This window comes from Crassostrea angulata, chromosome 4 (assembly GCF_025612915.1).
Source record: "Crassostrea angulata isolate pt1a10 chromosome 4, ASM2561291v2, whole genome shotgun sequence".
NCBI lineage: Eukaryota > Metazoa > Mollusca > Bivalvia > Ostreida > Ostreidae > Magallana > Magallana angulata.
Window position 1 is genome coordinate 20,340,821 of NC_069114.1, and position 14,733 is coordinate 20,355,553.

The window sequence follows — 14,733 nt, forward strand, 5'->3', positions numbered from 1 at the left end:
TAGTTTGGATATGTTGTTGGACTAGTGTCATTCTATAGGTATGCTGTATTTGAACTCATTTGAGCTGGTGGAATTTTTTATATGATTTATTTTTGTATAAAGGAATAAGAGGGAAAAATAATTGTGGTCTGTGTCCTGAACCTATATGGCACGGAATCCCGATCCCGATTCAGATAAACGTGTGCTAGCCTGGTTCCCTGAGCTACCCATTACGCACAGGAACCAGGTTAGCTCATGCGCAGGCTGAATTTTCCCCATAGCATCCGGTTTAACCTCGCTTTTATATTTTCTGCGTGGACCTCAGGGTCCACGCAATAATCAGAAAACATGGGAAGAAATCAATTCTGAGATAATATACGCAAAGTAAAGCTGTGTTCAATGATTGCAGGAAATCAGTCGTAATAAGTATGAAATCAAGTGGGCCATTGTTGAAACGGGGTTTATTCCCAGAGGAGATTAATTCAAATTCCAACTGAATAAATTAAAATCATACCCAGATAAAAATTTTCATTTTTGCTAAGTATATTTCTACGAATATATATATGTGCGTTAAAGTAATATGAGCTGTATTTTTTACAATTTATTTCAGTGCAAAAACCTGCTAGTATAATGCGTCTGCATGTAACTTGAACTTTTATGATAAATAAGATAAGAACAAATCATTAATTTTTGTAGAAAGAAAGATTTCTCTTCTAAAACCCCTGTCACACCGGAGCTGCGTCCTCACGGCGATCCCGCTGCGTCCTTAAATAATGTAAAACGCCAGGGTAAACGCAGTACAGTCTCCTAGAGCGCCGTAAGAACGCAACGGCATCTTCGTCCATCGCGGTGGGATCGCCTTGAATATTGAAGAACGCCATGTGACGGCGCGCACTTTGAACATGCACAAAGTACGCGCCGTGGCTCGGCGTTCTGATAAACACGCCGTAGAAGCGTAGTGAGATCGCAGTGACAGCGCCGTAAGATCTCCAACAGCGCCACGAGAGCTCCATCGGCACGTTCAAGGAACGCAGCTAATCGCAGTGTAGACGCAGTGATAAGTCAATTGCGCTTGCACGGAAACCTCACAGAGTCCTTTGGGATCCCACTGCGTCCCTATCGCACTCTCACTGCGCATCCACAGCGTTTGAACAAGTTGCTTTCCATTTGGCTGCGTTCACACAGCGACCCAAAAGAGCTGTTGCTGCGTTCATCGCGCTCTCGTGACGTTTCTTCTGCGTTTATACCGCGCTCCCACGGCGTTTCTTCTGCGTTGTCATCAAGACCACGAAAACTCGAAAAATGGCTGTTGTACAAAAGCAAGCGATGTAATAATTATCAAACTGGATGTAGATGACTATGTAAAAAGTAGAATTTGCTAATATTCCAAGACCTATCAATGGACGTAGATGGAATTCATGCCATTTGGTTCTGATGTTTTCAAATTTTTTCTATGTTTTCTAACAACTAATAACGGATTTTTTTTTTTGTAGACCTGGCTACTAAAAGTTTTATCCTAGTCCTTCACAAATTGTTAAGAAGTAACTATGTTTCAATATTACAGTGTACCTTTTCATAAAATCAAAACAATTTTTTAATCATTTGTTTACAAGTTGTAAATTCTTGTTTGTTTCCCATACAATTGTACAAATTAATACTAGAGCAGAGCTCGTGGCAAAGCCACGAGTAGGTCTTCCGTTGTTGCTGCGAGATGAACATTTATGTGATTTGGTGTCAAACGATTATAATGACTAATGACTAAAATTTCACTTCTGCTTTTGTTATAAAAACGTGCTGTGATTGAAAGCCTGTATAAAGACAGGAAGAAAATGTTTTAGGAAAACTATTTGTCCAACACAGTTTGTGTAATTGTTTTAAAAACTCTTTAAGGCCCTATCACACAAAGTTGCGTTCCCAGGGCGTGTTCACGGCGTTGTAAAATTCATGGAATCGCCGTAGGATCGCAAGAGAGGCGTTCTTACAGAGCTTCCAACTACGTTTCCACAGAGTTCTACTTGGCGATTGACTGCCCTCTCGCTGGGTATCCGCCGAGCGCTCATGACGTGCTAGGAGTTTTTACCGCGCATCCACAGCGTGCTCTGCGCGCTGACTGCGTGCACATGCGCTGTTGGAGACTTTACGGCGCTGTCATGGCAACCTTACTCCACTTCTACGGCGTGTTTATCGGAACGCAGAGCCACGGCGCGTACTTTGTGCATGTTCAAAGTGCGCGCCGTCGCATGGCGTTCTAAAATGTTCTAGGCTAGGATACCCCACCGCGGCGAACGAAGATGCCGTTGAGTTGTTACGGCGCTGTAGAAGACTCTAGTTCATTTACCATGGCGTTTTACATTATTCAATTACGCAGCGGGATCGCTGTGAGGACGCAGCTCCAGTGTGACAGGGGTTTAAACAATGAGAAGTTTAATGGCGAGTTAAATTTTTTAGGGTAGCATGGATTGTTATATATTACATGTACTCATGATTCATGTAAGGAAATGTACGTTAAAACGTGCATAAAAAACACGTAACTTCTGTAAATAAATTTGTCTTATTTTTTGAAGACTATGTGCAAGTTTGAATTTGTTTCGTGCTGTCAAAATTTGGTAAATAGCCAAAATTGATGGCATCTCTGAAAATTTATTCAGGGCTGATATTATTTGATAATACGAGTAGACTTGAACATTTAAAATGATAATCAGCTATCAAAGATCATCGGGAGAATTTAGAATTTAGTGAATTTAGTGAGCGTCTGAATTTTACTCCTGATATACAGACACCGCTATGTAACGTAAAATTTAATAACATTATTTACAGAAATGAATATTACTTCTCTCTACGATGCAATAATATTCAAAATCCCTATTTTTAAGTCAGTTTTTTCTCCTTTATCGGATCAACAGTTATTCTCTCGGAGAAAGTTTACGTATGTATTTTTTTTTTAAAAAAGGGAGAAACTTCAATAAAAATAAGCGAAAAATAATGGTGTTACGGTTTTTATTTTCAGTTAATTTAATTAAATGTGACAAAGGCGCATATTCGGTCGGATTTTTGGTAACATGTACATGAAGTAAATTTGATGCAAGTTCCATGTTTTTTGTGGGGTTTATTTTGTTTTTATTTTTTTTTATTTTGTCTGCTTTATCATAAAGATATATCAGAAAACTACGTACATGTCACAAGCAATATTTGCCTTCTCTATTTATCTTGTATTTTAATAGATATGGTAATCATTGTTGACCTAAAATTAGTATTCCACAGGCTGTAGCTAACCTTGTAAGTAAATTAAGTTCCATGACATCCTCATACCACACAACTTCAATAAAACTTTTTTTTTAAAAATCAATTTTCATATAATTAGCAATAAAGAAAATCCCCAAGAACACATGTCCATCTCACTGAAGTGTAATTTTGAGAAGCGCATATATTTTTTTGAGGCAGATGTGTCGCTATATTATAGTCTGTAAGTCAAGTAAACTAATATGTCCTAACTTGCAATACTTTGATGATTTCTATGGCGACCACCTGCATAGCATAATGTAGTCGTATTTCATAACATCTTATCCCAAGAAAAAATTTACATTTGACTTAAAACTTTATAATTATAATATATATTATTCTGTTCATAACTATATATAATAGAAGTTTAGCGTGTTCGACATGTTAATTTATTATAGCCACGTTCTCAGATTACGATCTCGCACCTTTAATGTGAAAATGAAAGTCTTGTTGTTTGATAATTGACCACTTTGAAGAAAGCACCCTTCGAACTGTTGATTAATTACATAACAGTTGATGATCTGCAGCCATAAATAAGCTGGGGCTATATATGTTCTGAGCTGTTTGCGCCGTTCAAAGTGACACAAGATTTTCGGTAGCACGTGGCGATTGAATTTACGCAATAAAGAAAGTTGAAATTTACAAAGACTGACCGAATAAAAAAACGGGTGGGAAAGAGAAACACGCTCAGGAGAAAATGTTACACATAAATAGAAGTCACTATCAAATGATTTTCGACAGATCTGGAATTTAAAAAAAAAGAGCACTTGGCAGCGGAGCGGTGGGAGGGCAACACAGAAATAAGTTCGTTTTCACAATGAAACTAACGACCATGTAGAAACACTACAGAAGTTATTAATATGTGACCGATAGAATCTAAACAAAACTTGTTTCAAAACTCATATGAATATTCTTTAAAATAATCACCAAATGCTTTAATTCAGGGCATTCTTTTATCGTGTCAGCACCTACCGCAAACACGGCGCTTTGATCATAATTTGATTTGATTTTTTAAATTACCTTGTACACTGTCGTATAAATCAATGCTAAATCAACTGTACGAGTAAAATAAATGTATTTGTTCATCTGAAACCAATATAATAGTTTAAAACATAATACAAATAGTTGCGTTCGTACAATATACCAAACATGCACGCGTGATAAGGTACATGTAGAGGTCACTTGCTCGGGATCTCCTCGGCCATGTGCGAGGGATGATCATTATTTAAAGGTTTTAATATTTGTGTTGTTGTTTTTTTGTTGTTGATTGAAAACATTATTTGTACAGTTTTTAAAACATTTAAGACTTACAAACCAACCATTCAAATATGTCTCACGAGTATTTCCGATTTGGAGTAAAATCGCTTTTATTAATTTTCAGACTTTTTAATTTACTCTCCAATGTTTAATTTAACTAAATACAAAATGAACAAACTTTTAAAACATAAAATTAAAACAGTGTACATTGTATTAACGGCTATATAAACTCAAACACGTTCATATTCATGTAAGTGTGCGGGTGCGAATCTTGTGTATTATATAACCGTTTACCGCTAGGTAGTGCAGCCGTGGATGATTTCCTCGGCCGCGGGCGAAGGATAGATTACATAAAGGTTTAACGCATACATACACACAGCTCAGAACCTAGGAAGATTTGAAAAGTTTGCAATTTAATGACTAAATTCTATCAAATAGAAATTCTTTTTTTTTACTTAAAACCCACAATTGATGTATATGTCTGATATTGCATTAGATTGAGAATGGCATTGCTTTTATTAATTAACTGAACGATTTCTTAATTGACACCCTATCGTTTAATCCAGTTGAAGAATAAACCTTTATGTGTAATCAAAACTGAAATAATTCTTCAGTTCGCAGCTAAATTAACTCATATATGAGAGACGCAACTCTCGTGTATTAGATAACCGCTGACCGCTAGGTAGTCCAGCCGCGACCATGGCGACCGATTTTCTCGGCCGTGGGCGAGGGATAGCTTACGTAATAATACACATCTCTGATTCAAGGTGGATTTTAAATGCATGCAGTATGATAACTAAAATGTAATGCATAGATTTTTTTTTCAATAAGTATTTTGTGTTTTACTAGAAAAGAAAAAGAATATTTTGTTTTTCGATTCTCGTCTTTAAGGATTGTGCACTATAAGAACTAAACAACAATGACTTTAACTTCTATAAAAAAAAAAAGCATGTGTTCTAATTTTTTTCTCATGAATTAAAGCCTCCTGTATAAACCATCATACTTTCTGTGGTAACTTTTTGCAAGTTTTACGCGCAAAGACTTTCGTTAACTTGCCAAATGAAAGCAGGTACATGTTAACATGTAAAGCTTTTTACACTCATACTACACAAATCACTTACAAAATAACATTGTAACGACCTTTATGAGATCCCAACAAACAACTTTTCCAGCGACAGCAATATCGAAATCCTAACCGTTTTTGAGTTATTAAGCAAAATCTTTTGAGGGCTACTGGCCCTTAATTTAAGGGGCCAGCCCTTTTTTATTGGTGTCAAATGAAAGCCCTTAACATTATGCACAACTTTTGTTCTATATGTATTTAGGAAATATTTCAAACTATAAAGTTACGAAGCTAAAACATGAGAAAAATTTTGCTATTTTTAAAACATAGATTTCGATTGATTAATTCGAGTGGAATAATTGGAAGAAACTAAAATCCAAAAATCAGAGGACAATATTCAAAGTGTCAATAATAAAGATTTTTAACTATAAATTATTTGTTACGGACCATTTCGGAGCCTTTGTCTGGAAACTAACGCCCCTAAAATTTTAGAAAAAGGGGAATAACTCAAAACCGGAAGTTGCAATTTTAATTTTTTTTTGTGCTCTAGAAACCTAATTCAATTTTCAATACACCGTGAAAATATGAATGAAATCAGATGACAAACAAAAAAGTTATTGAGGATTTAAAAACGTCTAGAAGAAGAAAAATAATAATGAAGAAGAACCATCAGAATCAGTACAAGGTCTTCCGTTGGAAACGGAAGACCTTAACTAGACACTTGTTGCAATAGCAACAAAAAGGTCTTCCGTTCCTCATGAATTAATCTGCACAAAAAATCCATTTATCTTGTAAACAGAAAATGGCTGTACTATGTACATTTTGTCTTTCCTCAAAGTTTGGATGTTCAAGTTTTTGTTAGTTATGATATCTCGTTGAAAAAAAGTTTTTGTCTCGGGACCGGAAACGAACAAACGAAAGTGATTTAAAAAATGGAAAGTATAAATATTAGTACATTTACCTACGGTACGTTACCGTTCATCACATTGAGTAAAATGTTTAAAAAAAGTTAAAATAAAAAAAAAAGTTTTATTGCTTGAACGTTTCTAGTAATAACCGGAAGTGACGTAGGACCAAATGAAACCCCTAATACACAAATTAAATCAATGTCCATTATCTATAGAAGTTTTGTGTCTTGATCTAACACAGTTTCTGAGATCTTATTCATACTTTGTTTAAAAAAAAGGGTACCTGAGATATTTGAGATGTCTCACCGGAAGTAGAACTATTTTTTAACATGTGTAGATGACCATTTTGTATTTCTATAGCTAAAATGTTACTTCAATGCTAAAACACCAAACTATTTCTAAAAAATCAAAATTGGGTGTACTTCCTGTGACGACCGGAAGTTACGCCGGATTAAACAAAATAGTGTTAACACATGCACATACATTGGTCTATCTTCCCACAAAGTTTGGTTGTTCAAGTTGTTACCGTTTTTGAGATCTCGTCGAAATCAGGTTTTTTGTCTCGGGACAGGAAACGGCCAAACGGAAGTGTTCAATGTAAATTGTATTTAACATTTCTTGTATACTTGCCTTTTGTACATTATTTTTCATTTATCTAACTAAACATATCAAAGAAAAACAGTTAAACTGATAAACAGCTCGATTTGTTTGAACTTTTCCGGTGACGGAAGACAAAATGAAACCGGTTAAACACATCTTCAATCAAATGTCTATCATCCACGAAAGATTTGTGTCTTGATCACTTATAGTTTCTGAGATCTCGCGGGTACAAAATGTGTTTTAAAGAAGCTTCCTGAGATGATTGAGATATCTCACCGGAAGTAGAATTTTTTTGTTGATTTAAAATTACATAGATAACTTATATGTAGATTTATACTTATATATTAAATTTGTGGAAAATGAATTTATTACATGAAATGACTATTTTTGAAGTGCTTCCGGTGACAACCGGAAGTAACGACGAACAAAACAAAAGTGTTTAAACACATCTACATACACAGGTCTATTATCGTACAAAGTTTGGTTGTTCAAGTCTTTACCATTCTTGAGATCTCGAGGTGACAAGCTTTTTCGTTGCGGGACAGGAAACGGATGACCGGAAATGATTTTTGAAAAAATGAAAAAAACGTCCCTAGCGTTTATCATTTCCTATTACTCCTGAAAATTTCAAGGAAATACATCCAGTCATCTCTGAGAAAATCGGGGAAAAAATAAGAATAATAATAATAATAATAACTAGACTCTTGTTGCTATAGCAACAAAAAGGTCTTCCGTTCCTCATCATTATTCGGTACAAAAAAATCTATTTCTCTTTTAAAAGAAAATGGATACATGTACAATATAAACTGTAAAGGAATTCCCAAGAAACAATTTCTATGTAAAACAAAACAAAAGACAAGGTGTCAATTTTTGATTACTTTCTGTGACGACCGGAAGTTACGCCAGATTATTCAGATTATTATAGAAAACATATCTTCATACATTGTTTTGTCTTTCCTCAAAGGTTGAATGTTTAAGTTTTTGATTCTTATAGTATCTTGTTGAGAAAAGGGTTTTGTCTCGGGACCGGAAACAGAAGTGATTTAGGAAAGCAAAAGTAGATAGTTTTAGTACATTTACCTACGGTACGTTACCTTTCTTTACATTGAGTACAATTTTTAAAAAATCTAAAGTAAAAAAAAAGTCTTCTGCTTGAATGTTTCAAGTGAGAACCGGAAGTGACGGAAGACAAAATGAAACCCGTTAAACACATGTACAAACAAATGTCCATCACCCATATAAGTTTGGTGTTTTGATTTTTCACGGTTTCTGAGATCTTGCAAGTAATTTGTTTTTTGTTATAGAAGAAGGCTACTTGAGATATTTAAGATGTCTCACCGGAAGTAGATTTTTTTTTGCCATGTGTAGACGACCTTTTGTATTTCTATAGCTTTAACGTTACCTCCATGCTAAGTAAAAAAAATATTTTAAAAAAATTAAAATTGGGTGTACTTCCTGTGACGACCGGAAGTTACGCCGGATAAAACAAAATAGTGTTAACACATATACATATATAGGTCTATCATCCCACAAAGTTTGGTTGTTCAAGTCGTTACTGTTTTTGAAATCTCGTCGAAATAAGGTTTTTGGTCTCTGGACAGGAAACGGGCAAACGGAAGTGTTCAATGTAAATTGTATTCAATATTTCTTGTACACTTGCCTTTTGTACATTATTTTTCATTTATCTAACTAAAATATATCAAAGGAAAACATTTAAACGGATAAACAGCTCGATTTTTTTAACTCATCCGGTATGGACCGGAAGTGACGGAAGACAAAATGAAACCGATTAAACACATCTTCAATCAAATGTCTATCATCCATGAAAGTTTCGTGTCTTGATCGCTTATAGTTTCTGAGATCTCGCGGGTACAAAATGTGTTTTAAAAAAGCTACCTGAGATAATTGAGATATCTCACCGGAAGTAAAAACTTTTTGTTGATATTACACCGCAGAGATTCCCTATGTATAGATTTATGCTTATATATTTATTCTATTGACAAAAAATTTGATGCGTAAAAATAATTATTTTTAATTGCTTCCAGTGACGACCGGAAGATATGACGAACAAAACAAAAGTGTTTAAACACATATACAGCTATAGGTCTATCATCCCACAAAGTTTGAATGTTTAAGTCTTTACCGTTTATTAGATCTCGAGGTGACAAGCTTTTTGTCGTGGGACAGGAAACGGACGACCGGAAGTGAATTTAGAACATTTTTAATTAAAATCCTCTAGATCTTTTTATTTTCTGTCATTCCTGAAAATTTTATAAAAATCCATCAAGACATCTCTGAGAAATTCACGAGAGAAAAAGGGGAAAAAAATAATAATAATAAGAAAGAAAGAAAAAACCTAACAATCACTATAAGGTCTTCCGTTGGAAACGGAAGACCTTAATAAAAAGAAACATTACAATCACTATAAGGTCTTCCGTTGGAAACGGAAGACCTTAATTAATCTACCAAGAAGTAGAGAACGTCTTGTGCACGCAGTCAGCGCGCAGAGCACGCCGTGGACGCGCGGTAAAATCTCCTAGCACGCCATGAGCGCGCGGCGGAGACTCAGCGAGAGCGCAGTTAATCGCCAAGAGAACTCCGTGGAAACGCAGTTACACGCCGTGGGAGCTCCGTAAGAACGCCTCGGTCGCCGTAAGGACACCGTGACGATTCCACTTGTAAAATTTTCAAATTAAACGGTACATTTTTTCTTAATTTTCCTTGCGATCCTACGGAGATTCCATGAATTTTACAATGCCGTGAACACGCCGTGGGGACGCAGCTTGGTGTGACAGGGCCTTAAGGAATACATAGCAAATCAATTTTTGTACAGGACGACAATAATTCAATTTTGCTCCAATTAAGGCTTCTTAACGCCTTTTCCCACAAAAATATGGATAACAGATATCTAAAAGCCGTGGCATGTTTTGTCTTTTAACTAGAAAATAACATTTTCGTAAAAAAAAAAAAAAAATCAACATCAAAATTGCAGCTCATATTGCTTTAATTGTTTTTCGTATACACTAACTTGTGACGACTTATATTCTGGTGTCATCGGACAATGCTTTGCCTTGCGTTAAATCTCTCCCGAATTGGGATTTTCCCATACTTGCTGATTATATACTTATTGATGATATAGGATGTATATAATTCGCTTTGCTGATTCCAAATAAAATCTTCTCGATCGCTTCAACTCATATAGCTAAGCATCTTGAAATGCTGGGGTGGGTTGAAAATAAAACTGTAGTTTCAATCCAATGTTTTCTCAAACGTCCGCGTTAATTTCCCTCTTCCCCCCCCCCCCCACCTCTCTCCCCCCCCCCCCCCCTCCCCGTTTCAAATTTTTTGACTGTTCCGGGTATGATTGGCAAGATTGGAAATATACAGCTTACGTCAATCTTCAGATAATGTTCCGCGATCTTATCAAATTCATGTTGAGATCATATTTACACGTGTAAACAAATGTCGGAGAAAGAAAACTTAAAATAAAGTTGAGCTCGCAAGTTAAAAATTACATACAGGGTTGTTTGAGAACAAACGGGGACGTGTTTATGTACATGCGTAAATAATGTACATGCAGGTGAAGAAAAAAAAAACAAAGAAAAAGACTTAGTTCTCTAAAGCAAGGACGACCGCACATAGATTAAAGTCACAGATTGTGCTTCGCTCATTGAATAACGTTATTCAGTTTATTGTGAAGAAATTCGTCAGAAACTGTTTAGTGAGCAAATATATTCTACGTCACCGTTTATAACGTACCAACTGATGCGGCAAATCGCATGAGTTGAACAGACTGTTTTTCCTCACAAAAAGCTTGCTGCAAAATGTAAATCCACGGGAAAATTCGAGTTTACACGCCGTGAAAGCAATTAAACGCTTCGTTTTACAGCATATATCTATCTTCACTTATTTGCTTACAATAAATTCGTACTGAAAATCTTTAAACCATAGTCACCAGCTCCGTGAATGAAGAAGTGTTGTTTGTTTAATATTGTAAAATGGCGACTTTATCTGCAGGTGAATTTTACAATCCGAGGTCGATTAGCGTGTTTGAGAGAAATTCGGCGTCAAGTAAAGCGTCAACATCAAAAGTACATATTGCCATTGAAAATGTTTGTTTTATAAAATGCAACATGCGATTCAAATTGTTAACCTATTGCGCCAAATAGTGTCGTCACTTAACCATCGGTCGCAGCGTGTACACCAATGCTAGATTTGTAATAAAAACAATCAATGCTAGATCTTTTCGGAAGTGTAACATACATGATGTTTCTTGAAACTCATTTTAATTAGCATATAATTACAAAATAAAATATTAGAGGTACTAAATCAAATGAAAATTCCGGAATGTTAAGATCCTGGGTAAAAGAAGCTCTGTCACATGCGGTCAGTGTAAGTCATTCCTCCATACTGTGTTTGACAACACGTGATTGCCTCCTCTAAAAATAACCAAAGGAATTATACGATTGATTCTAGTTAATTCATAATGACAATGAATTTGTGTATTTCATTATTCAAAAAAAAAAACAAAAACAAAAACAACTTTTTTTTTCTCAGCGCTTGTTTATATGTGTTTTCAGTCCTTACCAATTTCAAAATGGCAAAAAGTGCGGTACAAAATGAATCATAAAACCACCCAATACCTTTTGAGGGTCACCTGTCCGTGGACTTTGAATTTCCGCGGCCCCATCCTGACCAACTGAACTATGGGGTCCATGTTGTAAGTTAACTTATAACCTCGATCCCATAGTTCATCCCATAGTTAGAATTGTATTTGATTACAACTTTATTTTTAAAAAAACGATATTTTCACCAGGCTAGCTATACCTATTAATGATCAAGCAAACCTAATTTCTTCTGATGGTCGACCGGACCTTTCTAGGGCCCTATCCTGTCCAACTATAAAGGCTGAAATATGGAATCCTGAATGTATGCTAACCCATAGAAAAGTATCCTCATTATAACAGTACTGTAGTATACGAAATTTGCTATTTTAACCAGGCTACATATACCTGTTTATGGTTTTGTAGGGTCAACTGGGTTTTCCCGGGGACTCAACCCGAACAAATATGAAGGCTGAAATATGGAATCTATGGTGTTAGCCATACCTTTGATTAGATTCCTATTATAACTCAATAATACAAAAGTTTCTTTTTTCCCCAGGCTAGCTTTACCTGTTAGTGGCCGTGTCAACCCAATTCTTTTTGACGCTGGACTGGTTGTAGTTTTCCAGGGCTGCATCTTGAATAAATAAGCAGGCTGAAATATGGGATCCAGGAAGTAAGCCAACCCTTTAATAGTATTCCCATTTTAACTGTTTTATGAGAAAGTTTCTTTTTAACCAGACCAGCAATACTTGTTAATGATTCTTTAAACCTATAATATCTTTTGAGGATCGGCTGGACTTTCCGGGTACCCCATCCTGACTAAATATGATGGCTGAAATATGGGATCCTGGGGCTCGTTTCATAAAGGGTTCGTACGCCTAGACTTACCATTACGCAGGTGTAAATACGGAATTAGTTCGAATATTTGTGTTTCATAAAAGAGTGCATCTTTACGTCCGACTAAAATTTAGCCAAACTTTCCCGTCCACTCAGAGGTAGGCGTGACAGAAGTAAGCATATATATATTGTGAAACAATGATTGTATTGAATCATTAACGCGATTTAAGTTACATGTATTGTCACATTTTGAATCTGAGAAAGAACGATTTATACTTTGAATTCTGGAATTTGATTGCCACGGGAATTTCTCCCGAGAGAGAGAGAGAGAGAGAGAGAGAGAGAGAGAGAATATCATATAAGGTGAGAAATACATTATACATCTATTTACACTTTTCGACATACCTTTCACAAGACATGTTACATGTAATCAAATACCTTCATATTAGATTCATGTGTGTTGCATTTTATAAACTTACATTATATTCTTCAAAACTTTTTTTTCTTTCTACAACATTTACCCTGAACAAGTTTACATCAAATTTATAAATGACTTTACCTTTAAAAAAATCATTCATTTAAACGTATGCTTCCCGAGAAAATAGCTAATATTTTTATTTTGGTAATTTATAAATGAACAGTATATTTTTATAATCTACGATGTATGTACCTGTAGATGCACTACTATTAGATGCAAATGTTACTGAAAATCGAAGCCAATTAAACTCACTGATACTGATGCACAATCATAAACTTAATTTGCGATTCTCTATTTAAATTCAAGATATATTATTGATACAGGGTTTTTAACCACAATAATGATGACACTTAAGAGTTTAGACAAATTTGCAATTCAAACTGATTTTCTTTATACTTTTTTAATACTGGATACAGAATTTCTCCCTGAAACTGTAACTTATCATAATACAAGTACATATATAATAATACAGAAACAGCCAGACTGAAATCTACACGCCCCGTTTATCGATTGGTCGAAATCTACAGCGGCTGAAACTGACGAGAAATTTCTCTTCTGGATGAAAAGGTTTACGCCTGTCATTGAACAATAGCATTGCAAAAGGTAACGCCCACCGATCCCGAAGAAAGCAAAAACGATTGACTGTATACACCCACTTGAACGTGTTCAATACACAAACTCCTGTAATACATTTTCACACACACACACACACCCACACACACACACACACGCACGCGCGTGCGTTCATGTGTGTGTGTTAAAGACAATTCTCAAAAACATGAACAAGTGCAAGTTTTCGAAGTTAATGAATAAATTGATAATAACAAGTACAAATAAACAATTCTAAGGTTTCATTTTTTTTTTCAGTGCACTTTTATGAAAAATATTGATATACCGATATACCTGACTGTACATGTACACGAATTACACATTCAAATTGCATTGTCATACATCGAGATATCCTGTTTGTCGGTAAAACTGCCTGATATCATTCGATGAAATTTCCTTCAAGGCTTGTGTTATGGCAAATTTTAGACTTAGGTGTAAATATGTTAAATATTTTTCTTGCGACAATATTTTTTTAAGTTTAAGAAAACAATTTTCAACTGGGTTAAAAGCAGGCGAATATACAGGTAGAAATCCGTACTGCACACCCTGCATTCCGAAATAAAGACGAAGAACTCTTTCTGAATTGTTTCTGTGTATCGGACAGTTATCGACGACAACAAAATCTCCTGGAATGAGAACTGCTCTGCCATGCTCGTCTTGATTCTGAGCCGCTTCTTCCCAAAAATTTGAATATGTATACATATTTGAAGAGCCACCGACAAAATTGTAATAAAGCACGCAGTCTTTCCCTATTAATAAATTTAGCGTTAAGTTTCTGTCTTTTACAAACCTGCCTATTTCAACACACGCCCCCCCCCCCCCCCCTCCGAGAGTGACCGTATGTGCGATTTGCGTTTGTAAGTTTGAAACCACTTTCGTCCATAAATTTAATTTGTTGTGTGTTTTTTGTTTGGCAAAAGTCTATGTAAGCTTGACTATAAATCATGTTATCATTTGTAAACCTTTCACTGCGAGAGTACTTTAGCCTTTTGTATGTGAATTTTAGGTTGATCAATATACAACGGTTTATAGTTGGTAGAGATACCTCTGCAGACACGGGGGAATATCTTCTTAGTTTTTCTTGAATTTCTTTGTATGACATGGACGGAGTTTCTC